Below are 17,500 nucleotides of genomic sequence, written 5' to 3'. Positions count from 1 at the left end.
AATGGATATATTTTTCTTTATTTTTTGCATAAAACTTATTTCTATATATTCAAGGCTTTTTACACTAGTTCTTTTTAACATATAGCCACAGTTTATGACATCCTTATTATCCATTATCAGTATTTTCTGCCAGTCTTTTCAATTCCAAGTCATAAGATTTGAAATTTCTTGAATTCACTGTGTGGTCATTTGGTTTGTTTAACTTTTTGCAGTTTATACACTTTAACTGTTACGAATTACACTCTTGGGTGTTTTTTTTTTTGAACATTTCACGCAAAGTTTACCATCAGTCTTAAACTTGCAATCTTTTTCATAATGTCCATACCTCTGACAGTGGTAGCAGGTGATCACGTAGTGGTTAGTCCCACCTGCAGCACTTTTCTTTATTGCCAGACTTATCTTTTTTTCTGTTTAGGATTTGGTCCAGGCAATGATTTCTTTGAATGAAATCATTTACTACTTCATCTTCATCATTTTATACATTGCATATTATTATTTATGGTTTTAATTTTAAAATTTTTCTCGTCTCGGTGTCGGCAACCATTTTCTGAATCTTGTTAGTTGCTTCCTCTCTGATCTTTTCGTTACCTAAGTTTACAACAACATTTCCATTTGAAGTTGACCTCGTGTTAAGAATTGTAATGTCTTTGAATGCATGTTCGACTTCATTTTTTTCGGCCAGCTATTTTAGTTGTTGCACTAGTTGATATAATTACCAGTAGATTCTTTTCCTTAACTCTGTCAGCGTATGTCCTTTTCTCTGGTTTTGGATCCATCAGTGTTTGAAGTGTTGCATTAACTGATTCCATATTCATCGTTAGGTTATCAACTTTCTCAGCGAGGTCAGTGGTCTGGGTGGAATTTGCTGCATGTGCGCTAAGCTCCACAACTTGGTTTTCCAATTCAGCAATTCTCATATCTTGTTCATTCAAAGCAACGTCTTTCATTCTCAATGCCGCCTCCAGTTTTGATATATATACCTTGGCTATTGTGGCTTTATCTATGCAGTGTGGATATATCCAATTAAAGTTTATTACGCCTTTATCACTGATTTTCGTCCCTATAAACACACACTTCACTTCCTATGATAGTACCTTTTACAGTCACATGCTATCCACTTTTTGGGGTCTCCCTCCATAGATCCACATTGGGGACAGCACAGGCAGTCAGTCATGACATACATTTACTTTTCACTTTAGTCCCTCCATGAGATCAACTAATATTTTTACAGCGATTTCATAAACGAGAAACATAAACAAAAACATGGTCTAGGGCGAGTGTTCAACAGAGCTCTGCGGAAACATGTCTTCACTCGCCAACGCCTTGACACAGCTATTATATTGTAATGGCTGTTAAACTGGTAAGCCAAACATATATGATTTCCATATTTCAAAACTTGTATATAGTTTTTGTTTTTCCCACCATTTTAAATTCACAGTACCCAATTAGCCGTGACTACAAAACATGTTGAATCTCAAAATGATATAGAAAAATTCATTGATAACAAAAAATACTTAAATGATTTGTTTGTACAGTGCCGACAAGATAAGGCTATTTAGCGATGTGAGATGCGCAATACTGCATACAAAGCATGACTGCATAGGAAAATAATTTTTTTTAAATAAATCTAATAAGATTGCTCACACTTGAAAAATACCTACACTTGCCCAAAAAATATTTTCTATGAAAGTTTTCATTTTTTTCGTATCATTTCTTTAGACAAAAATTTACGAAAATCATCTTACACCATTTACCAGCTGTTGATATGAAATTAATTCCTAAGAAGCCTCTCAAAAATTGAGTCCTTTGATGTCCAATGATGTAGTGTACAGAAATAATTGCCCAAATTTTAAATCTGGGACCTACCTACGTAGGATCTACCAAGAGGTTGATAAATGTCAAAAAGAATACCCATAGTGGTGTGAGCTTTCGAACAGGTTGCAGAATAACCAACCCATCACACTAAAATATTCGTAACCATAATAAAATGTGTTAACTAAATATTAGCAACAAAGATTTTAGCATTTTAGGTCAGGTATCAAATTACAATAACTTGCCTATTCCTGAGTCGATGATGATAAAACAATTGTTCCGACTTTAAACGCCCAAACTTCTTCCATTCAATTACATTTGCCAGAGCCTTCGTTTTGTCACGTTTCCGTTGACGGTATTATTCTTTTTTCTCAAAAGATATAGAAAAAAAAATAGAAACAAAAAACATAAAAAAAAAATTATAAAAAAAATTACAAAAATATAAAAATATACAGAATTATTAGTGTATAAATAAATATATATATATATATATATATATATATATATATATATATATATATATATATGTATATATATGTATGTATATTTATATTCATGTATATATACTGTATATAAATATATATATATATATACATATATATATATATATATATATATATATATATATATATATATGTATGTATATATATATATATATATGTATGTATATATATATATATATATATATATATATATATATATATACATATATAGAAATGTATGTATATATATATATATATATATATATATATATATATGAATATATATACTGTATATATATATATATATATATATATATATATATATATATATATATATATATATATATATATATATATATAACAACAAATGCAGCCGTTTCTACTCCACTACAGGACAAAGGTCCATACAGGTCAATTCATATCTGGAGCTTGTCCACTTTTCACCACCACAATGGCCAAAGCGGATTGATGATAGAGGAGCTTTTCGTCTGGTCGCTCACAGCAAATCAATTATACATGGGTGGTCATGACTTGTATAACTTTGCTTATCATGGCAATACGCAAACACTCATGATAAGGTACCTCATCTCAGGCAAAGTGCAAATATAGCACCATCATTATCATCATCATCATCATCATCATTCACTGAAAAACAAAGGCCTCAGACATGTCTTTCCGCTTGCGACTGATGATGGTCTTTCTATGGCAGCTCACACCCACAAACTTTCTTACTTTGTCAATCCATCGTCTTCTCTTCCTTCCCCTGCTTCTTTTGTAATCTCTAGAGACCCATTCCGTTATTCTTAATCCCCATCTATAATCTGTAACTCTCTTTATGGGTCCTGCCCAGTTTCATTTCTTTTTCTTACATGTTGGAATATCTTCTACTTTAGTTGGCTCTCGTATCCATGTTGCTCTTTTTCTGTCTGTTAGTGTTATTCCCATAATTATTCTTTCCATGGGTTTTTGAGTTTTAGCTATTTTAAGGCTCCAAATTATTTTTTTTATGCATAAGTTGATACTGGTAGGACCATCTGATTAGATACTTTTCTCTTTAGAGAAAGTGGCATTTTTCTTTTCATAATGTCAATTTGTTTACCAAAAGCTCTCCATCTCATGCTTATCCTTCTTTTAATTTCGGTACCATGTCCTGGGGAAACACTTTTTGTCATTAACAATCTCTAGAGCGTCATCCATAGCCCTTATTTGGTGTCTCTTTGCATTATCATTGAACATTATCTTAGTTCTGCTCATATTAATCTACACACCTATATGTCCACTTCCTACATTCAAATCTTCTATCTTTTGCAATTCCTCCCATTATTCACTAAATAGAAATATGTCATCTGCTAATGTTAAGTTGTTAAGGTATACCTCATTAATGTTAATTTCTTTAGTTTTGGGCGTAATTTCTTAAAACCTTCAAGGTACACTGTAAATAATTCATGGGAGATTGGGTCTCCCTATCTAACTCCTTTCTCAATCATAATTTTCTTATTTTCATTATGTAGTTTTAAGATTTCTGTACTTCCCTTATTGATATCTTATAGTGTTTTAACATAAGATTCGTCTATTCGTTGTCTTTGAAGGGCTTCTATTACTGATGAAGTTTTGACAGAATCAAAAGCTTTCTCATAGTCTATAAATACCATACATGTTGGTTTGTCATATCCTGTTGATTTTCCCAGTTGCTGGTTAGTTACATGGATATGGTCACTAGTTGAATACCTGGTTATAAAGTCTACCTGCTATAGCTGACTTTTTATTGGGCCTAATATGATCTTTGTAAATATTTTATGTATAACCAAAACAAAACTTATTGGCCTGTGATTTTTCAGGACTTTTGTGTCTCCCTTTTTGTGAATTATTATAATGATAATTCTACCAAGATGTAGGTATAGAATATTCTTACAGATACTTTGTGTAAAGTTGAGCCAGTTTAACAAATATGAAATCTACTTTATCTATTACTAAATCAATTGTTAGGATCTTCTCCTAATGTTTTATCTCTTTTCATGGCTTTGAATGTTTTCTTTACCTCTCCTACGGTTACGGGCTCAGGTCTTTCATTATTTTTTCTTGACAAAGTTATGTCCTATATCACTATTGTAAAACATTATCTAGAAATTATCTGAAATTTTTATGACTACATCCCTTTTGTTGATAATATTTCCATTTTCATCTTATAAAACAAATATATGTTAATGCCCTGTTCGAAGTCTTCACTTCATTAATTTGATGCTTTTTCCTTTGTTTACCGTTTCCTCAATTTTGGTCTGATTGTGCGTACGAATGTCTTGGGTTTTAACTTTGTATATTGTTTTTGATAGTTCTGCTAATTCCATTTCCTTTCAGATTTTACCCTCATTTGCAATATTTTCTTTATTAGTTTCTTATATTTTTCCTTGAAATTGTTTAGGAACTTTTCCATCTATCTCTTATGCTGACTCCAATGTCTTCTTTACGTGCTTCCATTTCATTGTGTAAATGGGAGTACCTATTTTGTATTGCCAACTAATCAAATTTTTCTCTTATTACAAGAGTGATCATTTTCTTTTTTTAAATTTGTTTTCTTTATCTTATCTTAAGTATAGCGAAATCATACTTCTCTCTATTCTAAGGTCGCTTGACCTTAACTTGTTTAATGCTTTTACATCTTTAACTAAATTAACTATTTTCACAGAGAATAAAATCTATCTCGGTTTTTTTTCTCCATTTGGGTTTTTCACTGTTTATTTTCTATGTTCCTTTTTGTAAAAGGTGTTCATGACTTTCAGATTATTACTTTTAGCAAATTCTACAGCTATGTCCCCTCCTCCATTTCCTGTGCCCTGCTCCAAATTTATCTGATGGTGATTCCGCTCTCTTCACATAGCTACTTTAGCATTTAAATCGCCCAAGAAAAAGTACATTGCGTTTTATGTTTTTATCAAAGTTATCCCCAGATCTTAAAAAAAAAAAGTTTCTTCCTCTGTATGAGATGTTGTAGGTCCATACGGGTTATTGATATGAATTCTATACTTCTTATTTATTTTGGTAATCAATCCTACAATTCTGTCACTAATACAATAAAATTATTAGATGTTTTCTGTAGGATTTTCATTCATAAAAAAACCAACTCCATTTTCTTTGTTCCTTTTATGTCCTCTGAAGCAAACTTTATGACCTTCCATTAACTCTATATAGGATTCCCAAGTTTTTCCTAATTCACCCCAATCCTATTATATCCCATTTTATTTATATCTGTCCTTCTAGTGAAACAGCAATATCTTTTTTCCTAGACTAGATTCTAACATTGTACATTACAAGGTTTAATTTCCAAAGGTAGCCAGTTCATGTTCAAAGATTTTAGTACCACTTACAGTTAGACATATGTGCCCCTTCCTATTGCAATTGTCCCATTGCTGCTGGGGACAGGGGTCTAAAACAGGACTTGTTGTATTCATGTCTTGGTTTGGCCAGTTATTCATCCTAACACTGGCCAATGTGGCTTGGTGATGGAGAGAGACTATGGTCTGATTACTCACAGTTAACCAACCTAGTATTGGTGGTCCTGAATAGTATAGCTTTTCTGAGCATGGTGATACGCAAACCCTTTCATCACGTTAAGGTATCTCTTTACACACCACAAAAAAGCGCACACACACACACACACACACACACACACACACATATATATATATATATATATATATATATATATATATATATATATATATATATATATATATATACATACATACATATATATATATATATATATATATATATATATATATATATATATATATATATATTTATATATATATATATATATATATATATATATAAATATATATATATATATATACATATATATATATATATATATATATATATATATATATATATATTATATATATATATATACGTACATACATACATACATATATATATATATATATATATATATATATATATATATATATATTTATATATATATATATATATATATATATATATATATATATATATAGCCTATACAGTATATATATATATATATATATATATATATATATATATATATATTTATATATAGATATATATATATATATATATATATATATATATACTGTATATATATATATATATTTGTCACTATGCTGGAGGAAGGATCAGAAAAACGAAATTCTTGGACTAGCGCTTTCGTATTGTCATACCTCTTCAGGTCCAATTGATACAGAGTTAAGTACAGGATCAAAGTCACCTTTGCGACAGCAGCAAACAAGAAATAATACAATAACATAAAAAATTAGCACACAACTAGTTTAAAATTATAGATAGTTTAAAAATCAGTGAGTTTAAAAATTACAGCTAGTTTAAAAATGACAATTGTTTAAATACATTGTTTATAAGTAGTTCATCAAGTTTATACATTCCTGGGCTATTGTTGATTAATTTTACACGGTTTTTCTTTATGATGCATGATTCAATGATGTTTCGTTTTGTTATGTCCTTACAATATAAAATTTCTTTTGCCCCTTTCCAATTAATAGTGTGATTATGGTTATTCATATGCTGAAACAAACTACTTGTTTGGTTTCCTGTTCGAACATTATATCTGTGTTGTTTTAGTCTCGTTTCAAGGTCTTTACCACTTTGTCCTACATATCTTTTATTGCATTGATTACATGGGATTTCATAAACACATCCATTGCTTTGTACAGGTGAATTTCTAATTAACATATCCTTTAAAGTACCATTTTTAAAAATAACATTAACATTAAAAACTTTCATTAATTTAGGAATTGTCAAGAAATTATTGTGGAAGGGTAAGATGAGAAGGTTTTGCATATTAAAATCAGTTTTAGAGTCAGTTTCATAAAAAGTTTTCTTTGCTTTATAGAAAGCTGTGTCGATAAAATTCTCCGGGTATTGTAAATTACCTGCAATTTCCCGGATCTTCCCAAGCTCAGCTTCAAGGAATTGAGGGCAACTGACCCGCAGTGCCCTTAAAAACATAGATGAAAATACCATCATTTTTGTCCTAGGATGATGATTGGAGTAAAAATGAACGTATGAATCCACATTTGTCGGTTTTCTATAAACTGAGAATCTAAAACCTCTATCATTTCTTAAAATTAACACATCTAAAAATGCCAACCTATTGTCTACTTCTATTTCAATTTTAAATTTTATAGTCGGTACTAAATTATTTATTGCTGTTAAAAACATGTTTTCATTTTTGTTGATGGGCCAAGCACAGAATATGTCGTCAACATACCTAACCCAAAGAATGCCAGTAGGTAGTATTCTTGGAAGGTATCTGGTTTCAAAAAATTCCATATATAAATTACTCAACAATGGTGACAGAGGGTTTCCCATTGCCATGCCAAATTTTTGTTCATAATATTTCTTTCCAAAGACAAATTTGCAACCCTTAATACATAGTTTTATTAATTTTATCATGGTGTTGGAATCAACAGAGAAAGTATATTTTTCAATTTCTTCCTCGAGAAATTCTAGTAATTCATCTACTGGCACCTTCGTGAATAGGGAGTTGACGTCAAAACTTATCATCTTAAAATCATAATTAAAATTGAACCTTCTCAACCTGCTAATAAAATCAATATTGTTCTCAACAGACACACCTGAAATATTTCCGAGCATAGGAGACAACTCTTTAACTAGCCACTTTGATAATCTATATGTACAGGAGCCCACAGAACTTATAATAGGTCTCACGGGATTATTTTGCTTATGCGTTTTAACAACTCCATACAGATATGGTAGAGTTGGACAAGTAGTTGTAAACCTGGGTAAGAGTTCTTTATAATCTTTTAAAATAGTTTTGATATTTCTGTTGAATGAAGCGTTGGTTTTATCTAATGGGTTATTTCTTGTTTCTTCATAGGTTTCTCTGTCTGAAAGTAGTTCTAACATTTTGCTATCATAGTCTGTCTGATTCATAATGACTAAAGTATTAGATTTATCTGCTCTCGTAATGTGTAAATCTTCATCTTTCTTTAGCTTTTTATATGCGTTCAAAAATCTTAATGGAACATTTGCGGGCAAACTATTACTTGAGAGACCGTATACTATACCCTTACATATATTAATTTCCTCTAATGGGCTCCTGTACATATAGATTATCAAAGTGGCTAGTTAAAGAGTTGTCTCCTATGCTCGGAAATATTTCAGGTGTGTCTGTTGAGAACAATATTGATTTTATTAGCAGGTTGAGAAGGTTCAATTTTAATTATGATTTTAAGATGATAAGTTTTGACGTCAACTCCCTATTCACGAAGGTGCCAGTAGATGAATTACTAGAATTTCTCGAGGAAGAAATTGAAAAATATACTTTCTCTGTTGATTCCAACACCATGATAAAATTAATAAAACTATGTATTAAGGGTTGCAAATTTGTCTTTGGAAAGAAATATTATGAACAAAAATTTGGCATGGCAATGGGAAACCCTCTGTCACCATTGTTGAGTAATTTATATATGGAATTTTTTGAAACCAGATACCTTCCAAGAATACTACCTACTGGCATTCTTTGGGTTAGGTATGTTGACGACATATTCTGTGCTTGGCCCATCAACAAAAATGAAAACATGTTTTTAACAGCAATAAATAATTTAGTACCGACTATAAAATTTAAAATTGAAATAGAAGTAGACAATAGGTTGGCATTTTTAGATGTGTTAATTTTAAGAAATGATAGAGGTTTTAGATTCTCAGTTTATAGAAAAACCGACAAATGTGGATTCATACGTTCATTTTTACTCCAATCATCATCCTAGGACAAAAATGATGGTATTTTCATCTATGTTTTTAAGGGCACTGCGGGTCAGTTGCCCTCAATTCCTTGAAGCTGAGCTTGGGAAGATCCGGGAAATTGCAGGTAATTTACAATACCCGGAGAATTTTATCGACACAGCTTTCTATAAAGCAAAGAAAACTTTTTATGAAACTGACTCTAAAACTGATTTTAATATGCAAAACCTTCTCATCTTACCCTTCCACAATAATTTCTTGACAATTCCTAAATTAATGAAAGTTTTTAATGTTAATGTTATTTTTAAAAATGGTACTTTAAAGGATATGTTAATTAGAAATTCACCTGTACAAAGCAATGGATGTGTTTATGAAATCCCATGTAATCAATGCAATAAAAGATATGTAGGACAAAGTGGTAAAGACCTTGAAACGAGACTAAAACAACACAGATATAATGTTCGAACAGGAAACCAAACAAGTAGTTTGTTTCAGCATATGAATAACCATAATCACACTATTAATTGGAAAGGGGCAAAAGAAATTTTATATTGTAAGGACATAACAAAACGAAACATCATTGAATCATGCATCATAAAGAAAAACCGTGTAAAATTAATCAACAATAGCCCAGGAATGTATAAACTTGATGAACTACTTATAAACAATGTATTTAAACAATTGTCATTTTTAAACTAGCTGTAATTTTTAAACTCACTGATTTTTAAACTATCTATAATTTTAAACTAGTTGTGTGCTAATTTTTTATGTTATTGTATTATTTCTTGTTTGCTGCTGTCGCAAAGGTGACTTTGATCCTGTACTTAACTCTGTATCAATTGGACCTGAAGAGGTATGACAATACGAAAGCGCTAGTCCAAGAATTTCGTTTTTCTGATCCTTCCTCCAGCATAGTGACAAATTTATACATCGCATGCCTCAGCGATAGATCGTCAATATATATATATATATATATATATATATATATATATATATATATATATATATATATATATATATTTAATGAAAGTATGAGATTTAAAATAGTTAGGCCTTTCGTTTGATGCATAAAACGTGTTCACTCTATTTTCTCCAATTTTGAACATCAGTATATCAGAACGTACTTTTATTTTCATTTTGAATATTCTCACAAGGATACACCAAGTTTGAAAATAGAATTATAATCAATGATTTGATGAATTATTTGCTAAATATTTTCCTATTCATCATTGTAGATCTTAGTGAAAGATTTACTGATCTCAAAATGGAAATTTACAAATATCATCTAATAATATTGTCTTTGATTTTATAACATTCATTGAAGGAAACAAATGAAAAGCCATTCAAAGATTATATCAAGTTAAAATACCTTTTCTGTAACTATCTTTGATAAGAATACCAAAGATACTACATACGTTAAAACATCCTATTTTTGTTTCCTTTCTGAATGTACGTAGATTCATTTGGTGTAGTTTTCCATTCTCTTTCAGACAATAATAAAGAGGCTATCCGATTAGAACTATTCTCTCGTGTTTGCTTTGTTTAAAGGAAGCTCATGAAAGGCAGAGTGAATGAACAGGACATATCCTGGACACTGACCTTATATACATATACTCAGCACTCAAGCTCCCTCTCCATCAGGCCAGGACCTGGGGAGGAAAGGCAATGACTGCTGATGACTCGGCAGGTAGATCTATAGACAGCCCCAAACCCCCAATCACTATTTCATAAGAATAGTGATGTTGCAGATACTACACAAAACTATCAAGCTTTAGCGGGGTCGAACTCCAGTCCAACATATTGTTAGTCAGGGACCTTTCCATTGTAAGTTTCATGTGATTGTTGGAGGGTCTAGAAATTCTAGATCTTTACTTTTTGATCATAAAAGTTTTTTCCTATTTATTTGTTAATTATTTGTTCCATTTTAGTTATTTCTTTTTCAGGGAAGAGGTTCGTGTAGCCTCACATTAGTTGAAACAAGTGTTACAGTGTATTTAGTTGTTTTCACCAGAAATGCTTATTATTATACCAATTCTGTGTATATGATGGCTAAAAGCTTTTAACATAATTAGCTTTTATTACTGACTCTCTGTTGAAATGTCTTCAATCATTTCGACAGTCGATAATGTATCAGGAAAGGATAACGTCATAATGATTATACCTCTGTTACAAGTGTCTCAGTTTTTGTGATGGCAGGAGTAATCAGCACAAGCGTTTGAACACATGATTCCACAAGGCCAATCATTGCATCAATTAAACTTTGGCCTCGTGAAATTAGAGCAATTTGGTATTTTTTTTCATTTGATCAAGTTTTTCAGATCAATAATATCGATATATATTTTTCGTTATTAAATAAATTTTCATAGTTTAGTATCATCATTATCTGTGTAAAATACAATATCCTCTGTTTCTTTAACTATTTCACTGCTTCCCAGAACACAATCTATGCTAATTCTTTGACCGACATTCTTATGGTGTACATTATGTATGAAATAGACAGGCTATAATTTCCAGACTCTATAGACTCTTCATACGGTCTCATTTAATCTTTTCTATTGTAACCCTTTCATAATTGAGCTTAAACGCTCCTGATTTAGATTTACAACTTTCGTTGGGTAGACGATGACTAACTAGATTGGACTTTTCGTTTGCTCTCTCTCTCTCTCTCTTTCTCTCTCTCTCTCTCTCTCTCTCTCTCTCTCTCTCTCTCTCTCTCTCTCTCTCTCTCTCTCTCTCTCTCTCTCTCTCTCTCTCTCTCTCTCTCCTCCTTATATATATATATATATATATATATATATATATATATATATATATATATATATATATATATATATATATATATATATATATTATATTTATTTATATATATATATATATATATATATTTATTTATTTATTTATATATATTATTATTATTATTATTATTATTATTATTATTATTATATTTTTTTTTCCTTTTTATTCTCTATCAGTCTTTTCAACTGGGTGGTATTTATAGTGTAGGGTTCCGGGTTGCATCCTGCCTCCTTAGGAGTCCATCACTTTTATTTTGTGAGCCGTATCTAGGATCACACTCTTCTGCATGAATCCTAGAGCATCTTCAGCCTCTAGTTTCTCTAGATTCCTTTTCAGGGATCTTGGGGTCGTGCCTAGAGCTCCTATGATTATGGGTACAATTTCCACTGGCATATCCCATATCCTTCTTATTTCTATTTTCAGGTCTTGATACTTATCCATTTTTCCCTCTCTTTCTCTTCAACTCTGGAGTCCCATGGTACTGCGACATCAATGAGTGATACTTTCTTCTTGATTTTGTCAATCAACGTCACGTCTGGTCTATTTGCGCTTATCACCCTATCTGTTCTGAAACCATAGTCCCAGAGGATCTTTGCCTGATCGTTTTCTATCACTCTCTCAGGTTGGTGCTCGTACCACTTATTACTGCAGGTTGTCTGATATTTCTTGCATAAGCTTCAGTGTAGGGCTTTTGCCAATGAATCATGCCTCTTTTTTGTATTGGTTCTGTGCAAGTGCCGGACATTCGCTTGCTATGTGGTTTATGGTTTCATTTTTCTTGTTGCACTTCCTACATGTGGGAGAGATGTTCTTTCCGTCTATTGTTCTTTGAACATATCTGGTTCTTAGGGCCTGATCTTGTGCCGCTGTTATCATTCCTTCAGTTTCCTCCTTCAGCTCTCCCTTCAGTAGCCATTGCCACATGTCATCGCTGGCTAGTTCTTTAGTCTGTCTCATGTATTGTCCGTGCATTGGTTTTTTGTGCTAGTCCTCAGTTCTGTTTGTTATTCTCTTGTCTCTGTATATTTCTGGTTCTTCGTCTTCTTTTATCAATCCTTCTTCCCATGCACTTTTAAGACACTCGTCTTCACTGGTTTCCCGATATTGCCCCAGTGTTCTATTCCCAATGCTGACGTATTCCTCTATACTTAGTAATCCTCTCCCTCCTTCCTTTCGTGTTATGTATAGTCTGTCCGCATTTGCTCTCGGGTGTAGTGCTTTGTGTATTGTCAAATGGTCTATGGTGCTTAGTTCTGGCTTCGTCCATTCGACTATTCCTGCGCTGCATCTGATTAATGGTACTGCCCATGTGTTTATAGCTTTTATCATATTTCTGGCCTTGAGTTTTGACTTGACTATCACTTTGAGTCCGCATATATTCTTTCCTGATCGTATCCTTAATCTCTTGGTGTTTTATATCCCCTCCTTCCATTATTCCTAGGTATTTGTATCCCATCTCATCTATGTGTTTGATGTTGCTCCCATCGGGTAGCTTTATCCCTTCAATCCTTGTTACTTTGTCCTTTAGTATGTTGACTAAGGCACATTTTTCTATTCCAAACTCCATCCTGATGTCCCTGGATACATTCCCTACAGTGGACTAAGGAATCTACTTCCTTGATGCTCTTACCATACAGCTTGATGTCGTCCATGAACATCAGATGGTTAATTATATGGCCTCTTTTCTTAGATTGGTACCCAGCATCCATCTTCTTCAGTACTTTTGTCATGGGAATCATGGCTACTACGAAGTGTAGTGGGGACAGTGAGTCGCCCTGAAAGATCCCTCTCCTGTTATTAACCTCAGCTAGTCTTATTCCAGAGCTTCTAATTACTGTATTTGAGTTGTGCATTGTATTTTTGAGGAAGCTGATGGTGTTTTCCTCAGCCCCATATATTTGCAGGCATTCTATTAGCCATGTGTGTGGTATCATGTCGAAGGCTTTCTTATAGTCAATCCAGGCCATCTTAGGTTGGTTTTCCTTCTGCTGTTCTTCATTACCATTTTGTCTATCAGGAGCTGGTCTTTTGTGCCCCTGCACTTCTTTCTGCAGCCTTTCTGTTGGTGGGGGATGGTGTTTGTCTCCTTTAGGTAGTTGTATAGTCTTTCATTGATGATATCTGTTAGTAACTTCCACATTATTAGTAGTCAGGTGATTGGCCTGTAGTGGGTTAGGTTGTCGATGGACTGGTTGAGCAACATTGGGGCTGGTCAGTCGTTATATGGGTGACCGCTCTCCTCGGCGTTGATCCCTTGGGAAAAGATCTTTACCATAATTTCCTCAGTCTACTACAGCTGCAAATGAGTACCTATCCTTGATGGTGTAGGGTCCAGCTATGGGTTGAATAGCAAAACTCAGCAATGATGGAAAGAAATGAAGGATTAATCGACAATGACGCAAATGGAACCTCTGGCAACAGAGGAGCTTCGTCTGCCAGGTATTCAACTTAATTGAAGGGAAAGACAGTCAGGTACTTGGAGGTCGTCATCCAGCAATTGACTACCACAGGAAGAGGAAGAAATGGACAAGAGAAGAAAACAACGCAATAGAGAGATGCTACACCAGAAGCAACAAGACAGAGAGAGGATATAGATGAAGGTTGGTCAAAATCTGGAATGAGAGGAATAACACCCCCAAAAATGAGCAGAGGTTGGCGGACCAAGTAAGGAACATAAAGAAAAAGAACTGGCTCTTCCCAACAGAAAGAGAGGAACTGGAAAGGGAAATGACACGACAACAAGTTACATGAAGACGAACTGAGAGACGATACCACAGAAGACGACAGGTATCAAACAAGGACATATAAAGAAACACCAACGAAGTAACAGAGAGTAAGGAATGGGTACAAAAGATTAGACAATAAATGGAGCCAGATACAGAGAGAACAACGATCCCATCCATGAAAGCCTACAATACCAAGAAATTAAGGAGAAAACAAGTGAGGTCAATGAAATAATGAGAATAATAACAACCACCAGTATCACAGCAACGAATAACATGGCATATGCAGGAGCAAGACTAGTAGCAGAACTGATGGGGATACGAACACCTACTGTACACCACCGAAATGACCAACCCAACAGAAACCAAAACAGTAACCTCCTTGAAAAAGGCGCCTGGAAAAGCAAAGCATGGTGATGAGATCTGACTTGAGTAAACTGAAAGAGATGGTAGAAAAAAGGCTAAGATGCGAGAAAACAAGGGAGGAGCTCAACGAGAAATACAAAATACAAGAGAGGGGACTAAACAACATGATAGATTATTATTATTATTATTATTATTATTATTATTATTATTATTATAATTATTATTATTATTATTATTATTATTATTAATATCGTTATCTAATATGACTACATCGAGAAAATTTCACATCATTTTTCAGCACAGACATGTACAAAGGTCATTTAGTCAAAGCAATGGAACTCAGGAGTTGGGATTGTGGTGTAAAACTAATAGTTGAGGCAGAAAACTGGAAGAACTTCCTCACAAATAACGCAAATAAACAGCAACTAGTTATGTTGATACCACAAGTACTGGGAGGTCAGGACTTTAGCGAGAAGTTAAAGAAGAAACGTGTGATGTCGGTCTGTGAAGGGAGGGCAAAAGAAGTGATGTCAGTCATTGGAGATGTTATGACCTCTGAAATCGTCTCTCCGCAGTCAGAGCAAGAGGAAACTGATACTTGAGTCATCTTGTACTACAGATAGGTAGAGCACCAGAAAGTTTGTGAGTATGGAACCCTGAGAGGGACATTTTCTTCCCTCTGCTTCATTATGCTCGCAGTCTGAATGACCAAGTCCTGGTTGACACTGGCGCTGGCAAAAACCACAGAATGTTAGATATTTACAAACTAGCAAAAGATTTCCCCATATTGTAAAGCAATTCCTTATTAGCCCTACATGCCTACATCACAAGTGTATTTAAGGGGATATGTAAATTAAATCACTTAAAGATGCTACAGAAGATGCCTAGGTTTCAGAATAAGGAATTTCCTGTTGAAATCTGATGCTTGTAGTATCGGTTTCGAAGTTAATATGGCCTTCGTTTGACTTTTCCATTTTCCCGGTATTTCAATAAGATAGGTCCGGTCACTGCTCTCCTCCAAACTCCGGAGTGGTTCTTGGAACTTGTTGGCGAGAGGAAATATCCTTATAGGTGAGTAGACAAACACCTGTCGTCCTACCGCAAACTGTCTGTTCGTACTCTTCATACCAAACCTTTTCTTCGTTTTTCCTTGGCTCGTTTTCATGCTTTTGGGAAAATTTCCTTAACTCGCCAATCCTTTTCCTCAAATCCTTAACATATTCTCCATCCTCTCCTCTCGATTCTTCGCTTTTCCTGCCAACATTTTAATCAGTCCTTTGCTGAAGGGTTCTCCTCGTACTTCAATCGGGTGTAAGGGAGCTTTCTTGAAGTGCTCGTTAGGCTATCCAGCTATCAGACAAATGTGACGTGCACGGCAAAACTGGCTCACGTCCTTATGCATGCCAAGTCAGAAAAAGTGCTTCATTATCTTCTCCGTCGTCTTCCTTATCCCCATGTGTCCCATCTCGTGTGCTACGGTGGTCACTTGTCTTCTCATCGGTGTGGGAATCAATATCTGACGGTATATCCCCCATTGAGCATTCCCAGGGATATAGGCTGGTCTATGCTGCCTCAAAAACAACCCTTCTTTAAGATAATAACAGGTGGGAGACTGCTGCACCACTGCCTCATCCACCACATGGTAAAATATCTCTGTTAACTTTGCATCCTTCCGTTGCAATCCTATCAGCCTTTTCCGACTCACTTGTCCTATTTCCAACGTTGAGTTTCCTATTTCTTCCAGGCCCATTTCTTCTTTATCTTCGTGTCCACTTTGTGTGTCGCTCCTCTTCTCTCGGACTCTCTCAGGAGTTCTCCTCTTGTGTACCATCATGGGAATCCTCTTCTTCTGCAAACAAATCCTCCAGGTTCATCGCTCCTTCGGTTTCTCTTTTTTCTTTTACAGCCACTTTCTTCGTCATAATCCTAGTCGTCACACAAACTAGGAAACAGATACGGGTAGTCCTTCTCGAGTTCAGTTGTAGGACTATACTTTAATGGTTTCTTCGTTACAATGGAACAAGGCACAAACGGCGCTCCACCAACCTCATTATCCAGCAGGATGTCTACTTCGACAGCCAATGAATCCTTCACTGCAATATCAAAATGACCTATCACCAATTTGCATGACAGTTTTAAACGGCAAATAGGGGTAACCTCCTCACTTCCTATTCCCTTCAAAAGGACCGAATCTCCTGTGAGAGACTGTTCCACAAATGGGTGTATACTTCGTGTCACTACACTATGGTTGAAAACTGTATCGCGTAATATTTTGAGCGAGGTTTACTCACTCCCATCCCGAGCAGCTAACATACCTTCATAAATATACAGTTTAAAGGCTGCTCGGGGTTGTCCTGTTCGTTGCCTGAGCATTAGCTGGTTTATTTTCCTCTTCGTCCTTTCCGGAATGTTTCTTCGTCTTCGTATTCTGTGAAGTCGAATTATCCTTAACCACTTGGGCGACTGCTTTCGGTTGGTTTGACCAACATTCCTCACCCATTCACTGATATGACCTTTCTTGCTACACTCGAAACAGACAATATTAATCTTCTGCACGTGTTT

Source organism: Palaemon carinicauda, chromosome 42, assembly GCF_036898095.1.
Source record: "Palaemon carinicauda isolate YSFRI2023 chromosome 42, ASM3689809v2, whole genome shotgun sequence".
NCBI classification, from domain to species: Eukaryota; Metazoa; Arthropoda; class Malacostraca; order Decapoda; family Palaemonidae; genus Palaemon; species Palaemon carinicauda.
Note: the sequence above shows the minus strand (reverse complement) of the source record.